The sequence below is a fragment of the Helianthus annuus genome, chromosome 5 (genome assembly GCF_002127325.2).
Source record: "Helianthus annuus cultivar XRQ/B chromosome 5, HanXRQr2.0-SUNRISE, whole genome shotgun sequence".
Classification (NCBI taxonomy): Eukaryota; Viridiplantae; Streptophyta; class Magnoliopsida; order Asterales; family Asteraceae; genus Helianthus; species Helianthus annuus.
The window spans coordinates 49,969,148-49,984,915 of record NC_035437.2 but is presented as its reverse complement, the minus strand read 5'-3'; the positions used below and the strand labels follow the sequence as shown (position 1 = coordinate 49,984,915).

The 15,768-nt window shown below is 39.8% G+C and overlaps 1 non-coding gene across 1 annotated transcript; it reads left to right on the top strand.

The window, feature by feature from the left end:
• The first annotated feature begins 12,729 nt into the window (after positions 1-12,729).
• LOC118492840 lies at positions 12,730-12,835 on the top strand. The gene has a single exon (XR_004894841.1). It is a non-coding gene; the product is annotated as a small nucleolar RNA R71 (small nucleolar RNA).
• Positions 12,836-15,768: the final 2,933 nt, after the last annotated feature.

Genomic DNA, 15,768 nt, shown 5'->3' with positions numbered 1-15,768 from the left:
CCCTAAAATTCAAATACATCTAAAGAAAATTGACAACAAACTGTACAGAACATGACAACTGATATCGAAACACTTCAATTCTCCATCCGTTTGGCTTAAACAATCAGAACTCCCCCTCGCAACAAACTATTTTCCCATAATGATTTCAAAACACTCAAGTTTGTTTTAATCAGAATGGTTTTTTCCGGAAAATAAGTTTAGTTGTTTTTACCTTTTGTAAAATTGGGGTTCAAATCATCATATTGTTTTACCAATCTTATGAATGATAGTTAACTCAAGTTCAAATTAATGACCTTGATTTAACCACTTGTACGATCAACTAGTTCTCATTCTGAACCACTTATAACAACCACAAACATACAACCACTTGTAGATTTTGCAATTAAGCTATTCAAACCTGTTTTTCAACCAATTACCATCTTTTGGTTGAATTCTCAAGGTGCCGATTCCTACTCCTCGCTTACAAACCTGGGAGTTCCGGCAAGTCCTGCAAAACTTCAAACACAGATTTAGAAGGACGCCGATTCATGATCCACGATACCATCTTGGGATCTCCGGCAAGTCAGGTTTTTATTCTTTGAAAAATATATCCACCCAAGCCTGACCTTCCTTGGGTGTAACAACATCTTCTTCATCTTTTCTTTCAACAGGCTTGTAAACACGTCCTTTGGAAGCATAAAACTCTTCGATGCTTTTCGCCTTACCGTTGACCATTTTTCCAAAGATACGTTTTACATTTCCGTTGAAAGTTTTTTCAACATCAAATTTCTTCTTGTCAGAATAAAATTGATTTGATATTTCAACTTTTCCGATTTTGGATTTATAATTTTTAGCATTCAGTGGCGGAAAATTCACATCGTCCACTATCGGAACTTTCTTTTCAACCTTTTTCTCAACACGTGGCTCCTCTGATTTTATGGAATCAGATTCATCACCAGAACTATTACCTGAACCTTTCACAACCCATTTCTGATTTGGCACATTTTCTTTCCTTTATGAAGCACTCTTTGAACATTCTCCTTTTTCAAAAATCGAATTTTCAAAGCCAGTAAACTTCCGGGTTGACAGTTCAGTCTTTTCAACAACTTTTTCCTTCATTTTCCCAGAGACTTCCTGTTTTGGCTTGAAAGTCTTTGGACAATCCTTTGCCACATGACCAGCAATTTTGCATTGAAAACAGGTTCTCTTTTCAATCTTCTTCGGAACTTCATTCTTCTTTAGTTCTTCTTGCTTCTTGGCAAGGAATTCCTGATTTGTCTGTTTTCTAAATGATTGTTCTTTTTCAGCCTCTGACGTTTTCCCTGAAACAAACATAGTTTTTGGTTTATACATTTTCTCATTTTTATAGCTTTTCAGTGGGACAAAACCAAGACCTTTCTTTTTGAAATTACGATTATGGTTTGGTTTCTGTCGGAAACTATAACCACAATTGTAACCCATTTTCTTGTTGATTCTTTGTTGATCTCTTGAAGTGTATGATTTAGGTTTTCCATTAAGATTAAAATCTTTTATTTCAGAAATATTAATTTCTGTTATTTTGAAAACCTTTTGAATCATTTCAAGTCTGACACTTCTTATTGGAAAACTCTCGTCAGAATATAATTTGTCAGAACCTTTCAAAGTATATGCTACTTTGATCGATTCATCATTCAAATTAGATTTCGAAAGTAAAAACTCTTTATCATAAACCCGTTTGTCCTTTTTATTTGTCGACTTTGACTCGGTTTTGGACTCCGGATTTGACTCCTCACTGTCATCTTTATCTAACACCTGATCGACCACACTTTTTATCAACTTTGACTCATGATCAGTGTCTGATGACGTATATGTGATATCAATACTTTCTGGCAAGTTATCCGACGGCCCAGACTCCCATTGTAAATTGATTGCTTTATTGACTCTTTCAGAATTTGGATTTCGAGGTGAATATCCATTTTCGACCGGGGGCGGACATCTGTTATAGACCACACTTGATTTCTTACCAGAATTCTTCAACTTTTCTTCATCTTTTGTCACGGATTTTTCTTCTTCAGATGTCTTCACTTCTTTAAACGTCTTCAAATCTTTCACAACTGGATAAATCCTGTCAACAATAAAAGTAGAACATGAGTAACTATCTAATAACTTCTTAACTTTCTCAATTTCTATCTTTTGTGTTGCCAGCTCCAACTCGAGATCAGCACATTTCTTAATATGAAAGTTTGCATCATCAAGCTGCCTAAGATATGCTACTTTCAATGTGTTCATTGCCACAGCTTGTTCACCACTCGAATCTGTATACTTGTTGATTTCTCTGTTCATCGTATCGTACGATTCTTTCAATTTGTGAATATTGTGCAACAACTCATTGTTCTGCTTGATCAGTGAATGACAGTTCATGCATTTTTCTGGGACTATGACTGGTTTAGCGTCAATTTTCACTTCAAATTCAGGAACCTCATTGACTGTCCTGTTTGATTGTAAGAACTCAGCTCTTCTCTTCTTCTCAGCTTTTGCTTCGGCTTTCAATCTCTCTTCCTCTTCTTCTTCTTCCTCAAGCTTTTTACGTCTTGCTTCAGCAGCTTCCATGACTTTCCTGGTTCTTTCTGCACATTTCAAATCATAAGCATTAGCAAAGAAAGCATGAGTATTGAAAAGATTGTTGGATATCTCTTTGGACATAAATTCTTGATCCGGGCAAAAATCATCGCTTCCAATAAACTTTGCTTCCAATTCTGTCCAAATTGAATATGCGGTTCCATCGTGTTGAAGCAGTATCAAGATATCCTCTTTTATAGCTTGCTGAAGCAGACTCACCATAAGTTTCTCATCCCGATATTTCTTTTTATCTGTCGTACTCATTTCTCTAAGTGTTAACGGAGTACCATTCACAACATCGTTTTTCGTGGGCTTAACATATGGCTCTTCAGTGTGTTCCCATGCATCTAGATGATAAGCCTCGACCCAATTTCCAAAACGTTCAGACCACACATTATAATCATCAATATCCATGAGTTTCGGTGGTTTCTGAGACGTTCCGGTTTCGTTTTCAATCAAAGAATTCTGAGTAATCGAGGTCGGGGTTGCAAAAGCGTTATATAATTCGTTGTCCATTGTTCAAAAGTTACAAAGTTTCACAATTTTCAAATTTAGGTAAACTGTTCACAAAAGCGAGTCTGACACAAGAGCGAGACAACAATTGTTCTAAAAGCGAACCAACACTTGTCACAAAAGCGGACCAGAAGATTGAACCAATAAGAGAACCAAATCCTTTGACTGTATGAGCGAACCAATAAGTTTACCCAATAAGCGAACCAGATGGACTGACTAAAGAGCGGACTGTTCGAGCGAACCAACTATTGGATCAATAAGCGAACCAGAATCTGATCTTTTCGAGCGAATCTGTACGTATAAGCGAACCAGATTAATGATTTTGGAGCGAACCAGTCAACAGTCGACACTAAAAGCGAACCAATGTTCTTGCTGACATCATCTTTTGCGCAAATCTGAAAAAGCGAACCTCTAAAAATCCAAGTTTCTACGTCGATTTTAGATCTGAAAACTTCAAGGTTCATGATTCCGAGTGCACTATGTGATTTTGAGCTTGTTTTACCGTGAAAATTTTTGAAAAATTGAAGAAAGTGTAGAAAATCAGAAGAAATGCAGCTAAAATGGCAAGAACTCCTCCTCCTGAGCGCTGATACCAATTGTAGGATCGTTTTCGGCCCTGTTTGAGTCGATCAGAGAAGTTTCTATCCAAATCAAGAGGCGGAAACTAATGATTTGGTGCAATTCTAGCTAGATTCACTTTAAACTTGCTGTTGTATTGATATTGAACACAATTACAAGGTCTGACAGCACTTCGGCAGCATACCGGAACAAAAACACCTTCAACTATGTGTTTATGGATCGTTCCAAGGTCCCTATATATAGACAGACATGGTCCGCTTATATGAACATGCTCATATAAGCGGATCTACATCGTTCACAAGAGCGGACCTACAACATGACCCTATGAGCGAACCTTGATCTAGACTGACACAAAAGCGGACCAAGGAATGTACATAAAAGCGGACCTATTACAAATGTCTATTTCTAGGATTCCGTGCCATTTCCGATCTATCTAACTCTAAGACTCGATGTAAGACGTAGTCGACAGACGTAAGTGCACTAACATTTACTTACTTGGGTTTAAGTTGGTAAGGACCGGGAATGAATCGTCGTGGCAAGTTCTAGAGTCGTAAGAACCAAGCGGCTATTCACACAAGAAACGAAAAATGAGCATTTAATCTAAAGATGTAAATTTGTATGCTCAATAAAGGCTCAAAACTCTCTTTTTGTGGGAATGGGTTTTTCTATGTGATCAAGTATATATAATCAAATTTTAACTCAAGCTTGTCATGCCGTTTCGTAATTTTCGAATGTTGGTTCTTTTTATCACGACGCTATTGGTTGTAAACTTGTAAAATTATATAACCTTATTAATCTTAGAATTCCTAACTTAAACTTTAGACAAGTAAAAAGAAAATGAAAATTTTTGAAAAGAATTTGGGGTGTTTAGCGGCCGAGTGTGAGTGATTTCTCCCGTGAGGTATGTGAACTTGTATATAAATGGAATTTTAAAAAAGGCATGTTATGCCCAAATAAGTAATTTCTCCTATAAAACATTCTGAACAAATCATAACGAATAAGATTGTAAATAAATAAAAATAAAACCCAAAAAGATCTTGGATTCCCAACACTCTATGACAAGCCAAAACCTTCTCTTCTACCCATTCCATTTGGGAGTATAAGCCACATATTAAAGAGTTTTGCTTGAGGACAAGCAAAAGTTCAAGTGTGGGGGTATTTGATGTGTGTAAAATACAACATATAAATTACATCAAATAAGGCATAAAACTAACCCTTTTTAAGTACTAATGTTGGAAAAAGAGTGTTTTTGTCTTCCTTTTGTATTTTCAGGATTAAATGAGCTCAAATTCACAAAAGAAGCAAAAAGATAGCTAAATCTAACATAAATACAAGAAAAGGAACACAAGTGGACTGCCCGACCCCTCAACGGCATCCTCCCAAGCAAAATAGAGAAGGCAGAAGACTAAACACGCCCCGTGCTCAGCCAGCACGGGGCCGTGCCCAAGAAGCAGCAGAAAAGACAAACCTATAGAAGCTTCTATTGCCCACCACGGGGCCGTGTCTAGTGAACACGGGGGCGTGGCGAAAGTACAGCAGGCGCATTAATTGTAATTGCGAATTACAATTAATGAAGAGAGAGATTGTCAGACGGGCACGGGGGCGTGTCCAGCGGACACGGGGCCGTGCCCAGCCTTCTGTTCAGCCTATAAATAGGAGTGCTTGGCTTCATTTCAACTCATCCCTTGGCACACCACCTCTCTCACACTTCATCCACCACCCACCACCACCATAACACCATCATCCACCACCATCATCCATTGTCCATCATAGAGTGTGTGAGTCGTCTCAAGATCCAAGATTGATCGTAAGAGTTCTTGACAATCAAGGCCATGTTTGCCTAAGTCTCTTACATCACTTGGTGAAGACAAGTGTTTAGTATAATACTTTTTATTTTTAATCTTTTGCACTTTTTATTTGGTTCTGTATTAATGACTTTAATAACTAGTTGCTTATGTTGAAGGTGATCTTTCCTTATCGTTTGTCCATGGTGTCTTGGCATTATTTTACTGTCTATATAAAATAAAAGATTTTCACCATTCATATCTCCACGGTCTATATGGAGGTATGTTGGCTACCTGGTCGAGGGTTAAGGGAATGGTTTGGTAAGGGTCTTGCCCTTGTTCAGCGTTTAGAGGTCCTGCAAGGGACCTGGGTCAAATTTAGTAGGATCTCCTTCAATGCCCATAGGTATTGGATGGCGGGGATCCAAACTCTTTGACCCCCTCATAAGTTAACTACTATTAATACTATAACCTGGCTATTTCGGACTGTATCCCTGCTGACTAAGACTACTTAGTCGAGGGTAACGTCACGGCCAAAAGCGGGGCCTACCATAATTTGCATTAATAACTTAATTCATTATCTTTCAATAATCCGACCCTTTAGGATTGTATCCTTACTGACTCAAACTACTGGGTTGAGGGTAACGTCGCCTTCAAAAGAGGGGCCTACTACAATAACTAAGATAATCTCTTAAACAAGTGCAAAAGTGCGAAAATAATCAAAGGTTATACTAATACACGAGTCGGATCCAAGTGATTCATCTTGTCTATCTGTTTTTATTTTATTTTTATTTTTCAGCATTTAGTTAGTTGTTATTTTCTTAGTTTAAAAACCTTTTCTAACATTTTGATTTCATTAAACGTTGAGGATAAACCGGTACTAAAAGCTCTTGTGTCCTTGGACGACCTCGGTATCTTACCAACACTATACTACGTCCACGATGGGTGCACTTGCCCATATGTGTGTTTAGTGTTAGTAAAAATATCGTGTTTTATAAATTTAAAACTTGGCTAAAAGTGTAAAAAGGGCTTAAAATATACATCAAAAATATATTACGCTACACGCACATCAAGTTTTTGGCGCCGCTGCCGAGGACACAAGGATTTTAAGAAAGTTAGGAATCAACGGCCTAATCATATTTTTATTTTTCTTTTTAATTTTTAGGATTTTTCTTAGTTTTTCAGCTTCTGCAGAGCTCAGCACGGGCCGTGCCCGCTGAACACGCCCCCGTGCTCAGTAATTGGAACTGGCAATCCTGTTTTAAGTCAGACAGTAAGCTGAACACGGGGCTGTGCTCACTCAACACGCCCCCGTGCCCAAGATTCACTTACTGAAAACAGAACCGTTAGATCCCGGTGGTTGGTAATTTCTGACATAAATATGAGTGATAGTAATTCTTTTACTTTCGGCACTCTTTTGGTACGTGGTGTCAATTATGTGGAGGCGAACATAAAGAATTATAATGTTACTTTCTAAATTATAGGCCCCACTACATAGACCCACCGATTCCTTATAACCCTAAGAGGGGCGAAAGTAAAAATAAGCACTATCTCTCCCTCGAATGCGCCCAGCCAGATATTCTAGGAGAAATGCTCCTTGACGAGTTATTTCAACTAGAAGAGCTAATTCTAAATTGGTCAAAAGAGCTTAGGAAGGATTTCATTGATCCGCCCCAAGACGATGACCATGAAGAAATGTTGGGGTCGCATTCCGACAACCTCGTTGCTCTCAAAAATACCTTCACTCCTAGCGAAGACTTGGACGATAGTCGTCCCTGTGCCGATTGTGCCGTGAAGGACTCTCCATCAACCTCGTTCGGTGCATACATAGACCTGAGCGATTCGGCATACACCTTCTTTAACGAGAGCCCGGGAAAGGGTTGGACTTGTCCACCTAGAATGAAAATAGGAATTACCCTCACCGACAACCTCTTGCGTTCTCGCCTTAGTCTAGGACAATTAAGGTATCTTAGGCACTTTGGGGTTGTTCCAACCAATCAGGAGCCACCCGATACTAGTGAGTTCCTTAAAAAACAAGACAACTTCATAAAACAGTCCCTCGACACGGGGCCGTGTCCAGCCAACACGCCCCCGTTTTCACCAAAAGATTCCCTTCTGATCAGTACGTTAGAATACGGACAAACTGTGTCAGGACTCCACCTGCACACGGGGCCGTGTCCAACGGACACGGGGCCGTGCCCAGGATGCTGTCGTTTTCTATAAATGCAGCCAAGAATTCTACACATTTGGACCAACTTGGGACAGAGATTTGAAGGAATCTTCTCTCAACTATCCTAGGTAAGTCTAAAAGAAGATTCCAACAACCCATCTTGTCCTTTCCTCTTTTAGCCATTTCCTTCTTCTCCATCTTTCTCTAAGAACTACCATTAAAAGTTTGAATTCTTCAAACTTTGTGGTAAGGATTAATGAGTTTTGTTCAAGGAATCTTGGTAAAAATATGTTGTTTAACATTATTTTAAGTTATTAATGTTTAAAAAGGCCCCACAAGTTCAGAAAATAACTTAAAATTTCGAGTTTCCTTGCTCCAAAATTCTGCAGAAAGATGAACACGGGGCCGTGCTCAACGAGCACGGGGCCGTGTCCGGTCACTGTTTCATCAAATAAACTATTTTTCAGTTTATTTTTCGTAGAATGTCGAGTGAAAGCAGCGAAACATCTTCTGTGCATTCATCAAACAGCCGCAGAGGAAGGAGGCCCTCCGTTGAAGCTATGCTTGTGCACTATGTGATAGCATTAAGGGAGGCTCTCGACGAAATGACGTCAGTAGAGGAGGTCCTAATCGACCGTATTAACGATCTTACGGTGGGACTCGAAAACAGCTTCCAAGAAATTAACCTCTTGCACCAGAGGTTAAATATTCTTGTAGCACCCCTGATTGAAGCAGTCCTCCCACAACAGGATTGGAACCTGGCACTCGGAATTAACAACCCTACCGGGTGGGAAGACTTTCTGGCGGAACCTCCCGTAGAGCACCAACAAGAGATCCTGGTGGAAATTGAAACTCCTCAAACTAATGCCAATGAGCCCTCTTTTCTCCTTCCAAGGGACGTGGAGGAGTGGCTCGCCGACATGTGAGGAAAGCCGCACCTGGAAGAAGGAGTTCTAGAAGGCCTTGTCTAACCAAGATTAGTAGCTTCTTGGAAATTTTGCTAATTAAAATAAAGTATAGGCTAGAACTCCATGGTTTAATATTTCTTTGTTTGCATATCTAGTTTAATATGAATTTAGGACTATGAAAGATCTCTCTATGATTGCAATGAAATGATGGTTTTTAAAGTTTGAATGGTCCAAAATAAAACTCATGATGGTAAGGGATGAAAAGGGGAACGAGAAAAATGACCCCATGCACAAGAACAAGGCAACCCGACATCAATTTCTCCATTACATAAGGTTCAACACGGGCCGTGTCCAACCAACACGGCCCCGTGCTGAACCCCCTGCAGAAAAATGCCCAGTTCAGGTAACTGGACACGGGCCGTGTTCACCAGACACGCCCCCGTGTCCAGGCTTCTGTTTCTTTTCTCTAATTTTCGTTACTGGCACCTGAACACGGGGCCGTGTCCGGTCACCACGGGGCCATGTCCAGACTGCCAGTAACATAAATTTTTGCTTTTAACACCATATTACACATCTAATCAACCTAAAAATTTATTTTTGGGACACATTGAGGATAAGGTGTAATTTAAGTGTGGGGGGATGCTAAAACCTTGAAATTTTGTAAGTCCTAAAAACAAGCCTTACACAAAACTCTATTGGAACCGCTAATCACCCCAAATGTTTTCAAAATTTTCAATTTTTCTTTACTTGTCTAAAGTTTACGTTGGGAATTATAAGATTAATAAGGTTATATTTTTACAAGTTTATAACCAATAGCGTCGTGATAAAAAGAACCAACATACGAAAATTACGAAACGGCATGACAAGCTTAAGTTAAAATTTGATTATATATACTTGTTCACATAGAAAAACCCATTCCCACAAAAAACAAGTGAGTTTTGAGCCTTTATTGAGCATACAAATACACATCTTTAGACTAAATGCTCATTTTTCGTTTCTTGTGTGAATAGCCACTTGGTTCTTACGACTCTAGAACTTGCCACGACAATTAATTCCCGGTCCTTACCAACTTAAACCAAAGTAAGTAAATGATGGAGGCATTAGGACTAACCATTTTTCTTTCTACACCATTATTTTTCAATTTTTTTTTACCACCTACCCAAAATCCCCCTAGTTAACCCCTTTGAGCCTAAACCTTTCATTTCTTTACCCTAAAATCCTTTTACCCACCAAAACCCTTTTTATTTTTACCCTTTATTTTAGTAACAAGCTCGGTTTTCGTGTGACTAAAAAAATGATGATGAAGTTTGAAATAAACAAACAAAGCTCTTAAAACAAAAAGCTTGTTTGAAGAAATATTTCACAAAAAAATATAAAAAGCCACTAAAACAAAATGTTTTACGAAAACCGACGCTTTTTACGCTTTTTGCCCTTTTCTACTAACCCATTCACCCACCTTTAGCCCAAAGCCTTTGCCCAAAAAAGTCCTCTTGATATTTACAAAGGTAACAAGTTAAAAAGGAGGAGGATTGATTGCTTGGCAAGCTTATGGTAGGAATAAGTTCCATGCCGCTCTCGAGTGATTCACTAAAAATACACATTCGGCCGAGTGTGAGTGATTTCTCCCGTGAGGTATGTGAACTTGTATATAAATGGAATTTTAAAAAAGGCATGTTATGCCCAAATAAGTAATTTCTCCTATAAAACGTTCTGAACAAATCATAACGAATAGGATTGTAAATAAATAAAAATAAAACCCAAAAAGATCTTGGATTCCTAACACTCTATGACAAGACAAAACCTTCTCTTCTACCCATTCCATTTGGGAGTGTAAGCCACATATTAAAGAGTTTTGCTTGAGGACAAGCAAAAGTTCAAGTGTGGTGGTATTTGATGTGTGTAAAATGCAACATATAAATTACATCAAATAAGGCATAAAGCTAACCCTTTTTAAGTACTAATGTATATTTTTGGGGTGTTTAGCGGTTCCAATAGAGTTTTGTGTAAGGCTTGTTATTAGGACTTGCAAAATTTCAAGGTTTTATCTTCCCCCCCACACTTAAATTACACATTGTCCTCAATGTGTCCCAAAAATAAATTTTTAGGTTGATTAGATGTGTAATATGGTGTTAAAAGCAAAGATTTTATGTTACTGGCAGTCCGGACACGGCCCCGTGGGGACCGGACACGGCCCCGTGTTCAGGTGCCAGTAACGAAAATTAAAGAAAAGAAACAGAAGCCTGGACACGGGGGCGTGTCGGGTGAACACGGCTCGTGTCCAGTTACCTGAACAGGGCGTTTTTCTGCAGGGGGTTCAGTACGGGGCCGTGTTGGTTGGACACGGCCCGTGTTGAACCTTCTGTATTGGAGAAACTGATGTCCGGTTGCCTTGTTCTTGTGCATGGGGTCATGGTTCTCGTTCCCCTTTTCATCCTTTACCACCATGAGTGTGTTTTATTTCTGCAAATTAAAACTAAAAGATTAAACTAAACTAAGGATAGTTCCGCGGAATGCCTCCGTGGTGCGCCATGTTTATAAGGGTCCTTGGCTAGACCCAATGTGAGGTTATATATTTTCTGAGTGGGATGTTTGGCATCCCATGTTGCACCGTCGGAGAGCAGCATCCAAACTCGAATCAATAACCTTCATGTAGTTGACCGGGTCGTCGTCCTCTATTCTCTTCCCAACCCCGAATTTTACTTCATCATCTCCGTACCTTAGGGTGAGCGTTCCGTCATTCATGTCTACCACTGCTTGTGCGGTGGCGAGAAATGGTCTCCCTAGTATGAGGGGGACTTCGGTGTCTTCTTCCATATCGAGTATGACAAAATCTGCCGGATAGACAAATTTGTTTACCTTTACTAGGACGTTTTCGATGACACCTTGCGGGAATTTGACGGATCGATCAGCAAGTTGTATGCTTATTTTTGTAGGACTCGTTGTTCCTAGGCCGAGTCTTTTAAACATTGATGAAGGCATGAGGTTAATGGTATCCCCAAGGTCGGCTAGTGCATTATGAACGGGGGAGTCCCCGATCGAGCAGGGAATCGTGAAGCTTCATGGATCGATTTTCTTTTGGGGAAGTTTATTGAGTACGAGGGCAGAGCATTCTTCGCCTAAGTTAACTAATTGCAAGGTTTCAATTTTCTTTTTATGAGTGAGGAAGTCCCTCATGAACTTAGAGTATTTGGGCATTTGGGTTAGGACATTGATAAAAGGAATATTGACATGCAATTGTTTTAATAGACTTACGAATTTTGCGAATTCCTCATTGGTCTTTTGACGAATTAACCTACCGGGGTACGGAACTCGAGGAGCCTTGGTAGGCTCTGATGATGGAGGGGAGTTCTTCTCTTGCAGAGGCGGGGGTACAGTCTCTTCTGTCGGCGGTGGTGCTTCCGCAGGCCCCACGGTGCGGTTTCGTAAAGTGATGAGATGAACTTACGCCTTCTGGTTTGTTTCGGTATTGCTTGGTAATGCACCTTGTGGTCTCTCGGAAAAATTTTGAGCTAGTTGATTTAATTGTTTTTCTATGTTTTGAATACTAGCTTGTTGGTTTCTAAAATTTGATTCTAATTGTAGAAACCTTTCCGAGTTTTTCTTTTCAGTGTCGGAGATGAGGCGAGATACAGTATCTTCAAGCCTTTCTCGTCCACCTTGTTGTTGAGTGAAATTTTGTGACTCATTTCTTGGTTGTTGAAAGTTTGTTCGTTGGGCTTGTTGGTTACCACCATTGCCGGGCTCTCTCCAACCAAGGTTAGGGTGGTTTCGCCATCCTTGGTTGTAAGTGCCCGTTGGAGGACCCGACGGCCTAGGTCTATTTTCAATGTAGCTAACCGACTCTTGTTGATCGTCTGTTTCTTTCATACAACTCCAATTTTCATGTGGCCCACCACACCCTTCACAAGCCATAACCGAGATTGTTTTTGTCATTTCCAATTTTTTAATTTTTGAAGAGAGAGCCTCGATTTGGGCTTGTAAAGAAGTGCTTTCATCAACCTTATGGGCGCCCGGAGCAATAGATTTATTGCCTCAGGGAGTGTGCCACTGAAAATTGGTTTGAGCAATTTCCTCAATTTGGTTATATATTTCATGCGGGCGGCGATTACCTAAAAGTCCCCCGGAGCTAGAATCAAGTGTCTGCCTTGTGTGTGGCAACAACCCATTATAGAAGGTGGATACTTGTTGCCATATCGCAAGGCCGTGATGTGGACACTTTCGTAATAGCTCCTTGAACTTTCCCAAGTTTCATATAAGGATTCCCCATCCTCTTGTGAATATGTATTAATTTCAGTCATTAATTTAGCCGTTTTAGCGGGAGGGAAATACTTATATAGAAATTTTTGGGCTAGTTCATCCCAGGTGTTTACCGATCCAGCTGGGAGGGCGTTGAGCCAAGCTTTTGCTCGGTCTTTTAATGAAAAAGGAAACATTCGAAGGCGGATGGCGTCATTTGATGCTCAATTGATCCGAAAAGTATCACATATTTCTAAGAAATTAGTAATATGTAGATGGGGATCCTCGTCCGCAAGCCCATGGAAGGTTGCGGAGTTTTGGAGCATTTGTATCAAATGCGGCCGAAGTTCGAAGTTATTGGCTTCAACATTTGGTGCGTTGATAGCGGTGCCTAGGTTACCTACGGTGGGTCGTAGATAATCCATGAGGGTACGTTGGTCCGCCATTGGAAGTGGATTCCCCGAAACTTTCTCTTGGTTCTTGGCTTTTAGTCTTTTTCTGAGAAAGCGTTCGGGTTCTTCTAGAGGTTCTTTTATGTCCTTATTAGAACTGGAGCTCATACACTACGTAGGGGTGACGTCTGGTTCCAAGTCCTGCAATAAAAACAGAAAAGAATGCTCGTCAGAAGGTTCACCACGGCCCCGTGCTCAGTGAACACGGCCCGTGGTCGGAGTTACAGTGATTGTTTTCTAGATCCCAGTTACTGGAGAGTTGGACACGGCCCCGTGTTGCACCGACACGGCCCCGTGGTCAGCCGTCTGTAACTTGGAAAACTAAAAACTGCCAGTAACAACGTTGGGCACGGCCCGTGTCCGACCAGGCACGGCCCGTGCTGAGCTCTGCAGAAGCTAAAAAAAAAACTAAGAAAAATCCTAAAAATTAAAAAAAACAAAAATATGATTAAGCCGTTGATTCCTAACTTTCTTAAAATCCTTGTGTCCCCGGCAACGGCGCCAAAAACTTGATGCGTGCGAAGTATAGTATATTTTTGATGTATATTTTAAGCCCTTTTTACACTTTTAGCCAAGTTTTAAATTTATAAAACACGATATTTACTAACACTAAACACACATATGGGCAAGTGCACCAATCGTGGACGTAGTATAGTGTTGGTAAGATACTGAGGTCGTCCAAGGACACAAGAGCTTTTAGTACCGGTTTATCCTCAACGTCTAATCAAATGAAAAAGTTAGAAAAGGTTGTTAAACTAAGAAAATAAAAACTAACTAAATGCTGAAAAATAAAATAAAAATAAAAACAGATAGACAAGATGAATCACTTGGATCCAACTCGTGTATTAGTATAACCTTTGATTATTTTCGCACTTTTGCACTTGTTTAAGAGATTATCTTAGTTATTGTAGTAGGCCCCTCTTTTGAAGGCGACGTTACCCTCAACCTAGTAGTTTGAGTCAGCAAGGATACAATCCTAAAGGGTTGGATTATTGGAAGATAATGAATTAAGTTATTAATGCAAATTATGGTAGGCCCCGTTTTTGGCGGTGACGTTACCCTCGACTAAGTAGTCTGAGTGTAGGATCGTCTGCTGACCCGATGAGTCGTTCAGAAGAGCACTTAGACTAATCCAGAGGCGGAATTCATTGAATTAGTCTTCGTTAAGCTTGATTTCACACTTTAACGTCTCCTTTATTGATTATATATCAGTTTACAAGCACGTGGAGACAATCAGACAGGGCTTCGCCTTTACACCTTCGAAAAACACACACACCAGCTACCTGGAACCGCTCATTTGGACCCTATATATAGGAGTCTTGGGCCGCTCATATGGACATGTCCATATGAGCGATCCAACCTAGTGACAAATGAGCGATCCATAATGATGACCACATAAGCGATCCTACTCATCTACCCTATAAGCGGTTCAATACAATTCAAGATTTCTCGTTTACCGTTCACTATACGATTAGCCCTATCCTAAGACTCGAACTAAGATGTAGTCGACAGACAACTGCACCAACAGACTCCCCCTTGAATGTTGACGGAATCTTCAGTGAGAGTCTTCAATCATTTCCAGTTCTTCACTCTTGTTCGGTCTTCTTCAGGAACTCAGCCTGGAATCAATTCTTCTTCAAGAATTTCTTCTTGGAATCATATGCCTGGATCTTTCTCTGGCTCTAACCTTCGTCAGACTCCCCCTATCATCATGCTGGGATCTCTGTCTGGAAATCGTTATCACCTTTGAAATCAACTCCTGGCTTTCTCTGTTTAAGCTCTTCTCTGGTTCTGATGTGTCTCCTGGCTATTCGTAGCAACAGGATCAGAAACCTGTAAAACTCAACCATACTATTACAAACTAATACAAATCATATAAAAAAATTATGAAGATCAAACTGTAGGTTACCATTCAACTTATTCATCAAGTTAATGAACCAAATTTGCATTTCAAATCTTCACAATTTTACACTCTCTCTCAAACCACAAGTTCAACATGTTTAGCACTTGAAATGTCAAATATCAGTTCTTCACACTCTGTTGTCGAAAATCTTTTTGTAATTTTCAAATATCTAACAAACAAACAATATTTTTGGATTTTTGAATTTAATGAAATACAAAAATGAACACTATTTTTGAGAGATTGTGCAAGAGGATCATATCGGTTTTTTGAGACATATCACCAACACCGTTGATCTTGATTAATCAGCAAATATTAAAAACAAATTTACTTCTGATTGTCAGTATTGTTGTCCACTTAAACCTCTACACAAGTTTTCAATCAATTCAAGATACGTATTTAATGTATTAGCACTTAAACTTATTTGAGTGTCCCACCTCTTGAATATACTCCCGTATCCAGATCCCAATATTCTGATCTACAGGTAAGTATAACTACAAATGATATCTGTATATAAATTAGGGGAAAAATGCGAGAACTGAGGGATCTCAGGTCAGAACTTCCGTTCAGCAGAGAGATATCAGCTTCGACTTAGAAGTGGGTCCCCTTTAGAGGATCTTTTCAGCTACAACAACTGATCATCAATTTT